Source organism: Oncorhynchus clarkii, chromosome 17 (genome assembly GCF_045791955.1).
Source record: "Oncorhynchus clarkii lewisi isolate Uvic-CL-2024 chromosome 17, UVic_Ocla_1.0, whole genome shotgun sequence".
Lineage (NCBI taxonomy): Eukaryota > Metazoa > Chordata > Actinopteri > Salmoniformes > Salmonidae > Oncorhynchus > Oncorhynchus clarkii.
Genome location: NC_092163.1, coordinates 7,841,962 through 7,848,135, shown reverse-complemented (window position 1 = coordinate 7,848,135; position 6,174 = coordinate 7,841,962).

Here is a 6,174-nt window from a genome sequence, read left to right as displayed (position 1 = left end):
ATAAAAAACGTTCCCGTTTTAAACAAGATATTTTGTCACAAAAATATGCTTGACTATGCATTGGATAGAAAACACTCTGACGTTTCCAAAACTGCAAAGATATTGTCTGTGAGTGCAACAGAACTGATGTTACAGGCGAAACTCAGATAAAAATCCAATCAGGGAGTGCCGCATTTTTTGAAACCGCCTCATGCCAATGACTCCTTATATGGCTGTGAATTTGCTATCTAACTGGGAATCTCCTGAGTGAAAACATCCGAAGTTCTTCAAAGGTAAATTATTTAATTTGATTGCTTTTCTTATTTTCGTGAAAATGTTGCCTGCTGCCAGCAGAGCCTAGCATAGCATTATGCCACGATAAACTTACACAAATGCTTGTCTAGCGTTGGCTGTAAAGCATATGTTGAAAATCTGAGATGACCGTGTGATTAACAAAAGGCTAAGCCCTGTCTCAATATATTTCATTTGTGATTTTCTTGAATAGGAACATTTTCTAGGGGTATTTATGTCCGCTGCGTTATGCTAATTAGTTTGAGGCTATGATTATGCTCCCGGATCCGGGTTTGAGAGTCACAAGAATTAACTGCCTCGTTCAGGGGCAGAACGACAGATTTTCACCTTGTCAGCTCGGGGGATCCAATCTTGCAACTTTACGGTTAACTAGTCCAATGCAATAACGACCTGCCTCTCTCTCGTTGCACTCCACTGGAGCCTGTTACGCAAATGCAGTAAGCCAAGGTAAGTTGCTAGCTAGCATTAAACTTATCTTGTAAAAAACAATCAATCATAATCACTAGTTAACTACACATGGTTGATGATATTACTAGATATTATCTAGCGTGGCCTGTGTTGCATATAATCTGACTGAGCATACAAGCATACAAGTATCTAAGTTTCTGACTGAGCGATGGTAGGCAGAAGCAGGCAAGTAAACATTCATTCAAACAGCACTTTCGTGCGTTTTGCCAGCAGCTCTTCGTTGTGCGTCAAGCATTGCGCTGTTTATGACTTCAAACCTATCAACTCCCGAGATGAGGCTGGTGTAACCGAAGTGAAATGGCTGGCTAGTTAGCACGCGCTAATAGCGTTTCAAACTTTACTTGCTCTGAGCCTTGGGGTGGTTGTTTCCCTTGCTCTGCATGGGTAACGCTGCTTCGATGTGGTGGCTGCTGTCATTGTGTTGCTGGTTCGAGCCCAGGGAGGAGCGAGGAGAGGGACGGAAGCTATACTGTTACACTGACAATACTAAAGTGCCTATAAGAACATCCAATAGTCAAAGGTTAATGAAATACAAAATGGTATAGAGGGAAATAGTGCTAGCAGATGTCACAGATCCAACACCAGTGCTAGTGGATGTCACAGATCCAACACCAGTGCTAGTGGATGTCACAGATCCAACACCAGTGCTAGCAGATGTCACAGATTCAACACCAGTGCTAGTGGATGTCACAGATCCAACACCACTGCTAGTGGATGTCACAGATTCAACACCAGTGCTAGTGGATGTCACAGATCAAACACCAGTGCTATGCACTCTAGTTGGCTGAGTGGTAACCTGGGTCATATGACTCATGTAAACATGTAAACTTCATGCCTGGTTATAAAGAAGACTTCCTTTGATAACTCAAACCAACACTTCAAATAATATTTTTCCCAAAAAATGTTTGTATTGGTGGACACAGCAGGACGCAAACCCACAACCCTAATGTTGCAAGCACCAGGCCCTACCAACTGAGCCACATACAGGCCCTACCAACTGAGCCACATACAGGCCCTACCAACTGAGCCACATACAGGCCCTACCAACTGAGCCACATACAGGCCCTACCAACTGAGCCACATACAGGCCCTACCAACTGAGCCACATACAGGCCCTACCAACTGAGCCACATACAGGCCCTACCAACTGAGCCACATACAGGCCCTACCAACTGAGCCACATACAGGCCCTACCAACTGAGCCACATACAGGCCCTACCAACTGAGCCACATACAGGCCCTACCAACTGAGCCACATACAGGCCCTACCAACTGAGCCACATACAGGCCCTACCAACTGAGCCACATACAGACCCTACCAACTGAGCCACATACAGGCCCTACCAACTGAGCCACATACAGGCCCTACCAACTGAGCCACATACAGGCCCTACCAACTGAGCCACATAGGGCCTAGATGGCATCAAATCAAAAGTGTATTTGTCACGTGCGCCGAATACAACAGGATACAACAATACAACAGGATACAACAATACAACAGGATACAACAATACAACAGGATACAACAATACAACAGGATACAACAATACAACAGGATACAACAATACAACAGGATACAACAATACAACAGGATACAACAATACAACAGGATACAACAATACAACAGGATACAACAATACAACAGAATACAACAATACAACAGGATACAACAATACAACAGGATACAACAATACAACAGGATACAACAATACAACAGGATACAACAATACAACAGGATACAACAATACAACAGGATACAACAATACAGCAGAATACAACAATACAACAGGATACAACAATACAACAGGATACAACAATACAACAGGATACAACAGGATACAACAGGATACAACAATACAACAGGATACAACAATACAACAGGATACAACAATACAACAGAATACAACAATACAACAGGATACAACAATACAACAGGATACAACAATACAACAGGATACAACAATACAACAGGATACAACAATACAACAGGATACAACAATACAACAGGATACAACAATACAACAGGATACAACAGGATACAACAATACAACAGGATACAACAATACAACAGGATACAACAGGATACAACTGAGCCACATACAGGCCCTACCAACTGAGCCACATAGGGCCTAGATGGCATCAAATCAAAAGTGTATTTGTCACGTGCGCCGAATACAACAGGATACAACAATACAACAGGATACAACAATACAACAGGATACAACAATACAACAGGATACAACAATACAACAGGATACAACAATACAACAGGATACAACAATACAACAGGATACAATACAACCTTACAGTGAAATGCTTACTTACAGGCTCTAACCAACAGGTATTAGAAGACCAGCCAAACATGAGCATGCCATTCTGTTCAGTTCCACACCAAATGAAATAACCTAAGATATGGAGGCTAAAATGGAAGGCACGGATCAAGACCTGTTTACCACAACTAAGACATTGGACAGCCATGCATACTGACGTAAGCAAACCACAGTTTGGGGTTTCTGAAGTGCCGGTTTGATTGAACACCAGTCCAAATGTACGTCCAAATGACCTCTATCATATTGTAGCTGTAGAATGTTTTACACACACACACACACACACACACACACACACCCTCTTTCTCTCTCCCTCTCTCTCCACACACACAGAAGAAAATAAACAACATCTCCTCCACATCCAGGGAGGAATATAACAAGTCCCCATGAAGGCAATCAATTAGAGTCCAGGGAATGGAGTTACACACACAATCATACACCATGCAGCAAAAGACCTGCTCTAATTATGTTATTATCCTTTAGAGGAGGAGAAGGGAAGACAGGGAAAAATGGAGGCGGAGACAGAGAGAAAGAGAAACAGAGAGAGAGAGAAGTTAGTTAACTTCCGCAGCACTTAGTTCTTAGTGTCATAGCCAGAGGATCATACTAAACAGACAGATTGGCATCTCACTAAACCTTTCTGAACTGAGAACCTAGCAGATCAAAAGAGCGCAGAAGATGGAGGCGTTTGGGTGGCGCTAGACTGTGACAGACAAGGTTGTCACTCCTTTTTTATTCATCCTGTCCTTTTTCTTCCTCATTTCTTTTCTCACATTTTTCTATCATTCCTCTCCTCTCTCCCTCGGAAGCCTTTAATAGAGGGGCCGTGAATCTCAGGGTGGTGAACAACAGTCTTAACGAGAACCCAATCAATAACAATTATAGATGCGGCCAAGAAAGGGAGGAGAGGAGGAGAGGGGGAGGAGAGCAAGAGGAGGGGGGAGAGGAGGAGAGGAAGAGGAGAGCAAGAGGAGGGGGGAAGGGTGACTTAAGGAAGGGAGGAGAGGAGGAGAGGAGGAGGAGAGGAGGAGGAGAGCAAGAGGAGAGGGGGAAGGGTGACTTAAGGAAGGGAGGAGAGGAGGAGAGGAGGAGGAGAGGGGGAGGAGGGGGGAAGGGTGACTTAAGGAAGGGAGGAGAGGAGGAGAGCAGGAGGAGAGCAGGAGGAGGAGAGGAGGAGAGGGGGAGGAGAGCAAGAGGAGGGGGGAGGAGAGGAGGAGGAGAGCAAGAGGAGGGGGAAGGGTGACTTAAGGAAGGGAGGAGAGGAGGAGAGGAGGAGGAGAGCAAGAGGAGAGGGGGAAGGGTGACTTAAGGAAGGGAGGAGAGGAGGAGAGGGGGAGGAGAGCAAGAGGAGGGGGGAAGGGTTACTTAAGGAAGGGAGGAGAGGGGAAAGAGGGAGGGTGGTTCAGTTTGTTCCAATTCCCACTAAAGCTCCAAGTTATTTAAAGACAAGTGGAGAGAGAGAGAGAGAAGATGGAGTGAGATGGAGTAAGAGAGATATACCACAGGTAACTTCAACAAAGCTGTGAACAATCTGAGAGACAAGACAAGGCAAGAAGGGCTTTCTATGCCATCAAAAGGAACAAAATTTGACATCTTGCTCCCAGACAAACTAAACAACTTCTTTGCTCGCTTTGAGGACAATACAGTGCCACTGACACGGTCCGCTACCAAAACCTGTGGGCTCTCCTTCACCGCGGCCAACGTGAGTAAAACATTTAACCGTGTTAACCCTTGCAAGGCGGCCAGCCCAGACGGCATCCCTAGCCTCATCCTCAGAGCATGCGCAGACCAGCTGGCTGGTGTGTTTATGGACATATTCAATCAATCCTTATCCCAGTCTGCTGTTCCCACATGCTTCAAGAGGGCCACCACTGTTCCTGTTCCCAAGAAAGCTAAGGTAACTGAGCTAAATGACTACCGCCCTGTAGCACTCACTTCCGTCATCATGAAGTGCTTTGAGAGACTAGTCAAGGATCATATCACCTCCACCCTACCTGACACCCTAGACCCACTCCAATTTGCTTACCACCCCAATAGGTCCACAGACGACGCAATCACCATCACACTGCACACTGCCCTAACCCATCTGGACCAGAGGAATACCTCTGTAAGAATGTAGTTCATCGACTACAGCTCAGCATTTAACACTGTAGTTCACTCCAAACTCGTCATTAAGACCCTGGGTCTCGACCCCGCATTGTGCAACTGGATCCTTGACTTTCTGATGGGCCGCCCCCAAATGGTGAGGGTAGGAAACAGCATCTACACCCCGCTGATCCTCAACACTGGGGACCCACAAGGGTGCGTTCTCAGCCCTCTCCTGTACTCCCTGTTCACCCATGACTGCGTGGCCATGCACGCCTCCAACTCAAATCATCAAGTTTGCAGACGACACTAGAGTGGTAGGCTTGATTACCAACAACGACGAGACGGCCTACAGGGAGGAGGTGAGGGCCCTCGGAGTGTGGTGTCAGGAAAATAACCTCACACTCAATGTCACAAAACAAAAGGAGATGATCATGGACTTCAGCAAACAGCAGAGGGAGCAGCCCCCTATCCACATCGACGGGACAGTAGTGGAGAAGGTGGAAAGTTCCTTGGCATATACATCACGGACAAACTGAAATGGTCCACCTACACAGACAGCATGGTGAAGAAGGCGCAACAGCAACAGCGCCTCTTCAACCTCATGAGGTTGAAGAAACTTCGCTTGTCACCGAAAACACTCAAACTTTTACAGATGCAAAATCGAGAGCATCCTGTTGGAATGTATCACCGCCTGGTACGGCAACTGCTCCGCCCACAACTGCAAGGCTCTCGAAGGGTAGTGAGGTCTGCACAACGCATCACCGGGGGCAATCTACCTGCCCTCCAGGACACCTACAGCACCCGATGTCACATGAAGGACAAAAAGATCATCAAGGACAACAACCACCCTAGCCACTGCCTGTTCCCCCCCAAACCTCTGTCATCCAGAAGGCGAGGTCAGTACAGGTGCATCAAAGCTGGGACTGAGAGACTGTAAAAACAGCTTCTATCTCAAGGCCATCAGACTGTTAAACAGCCATCACTAACATTGGGTGGCTGC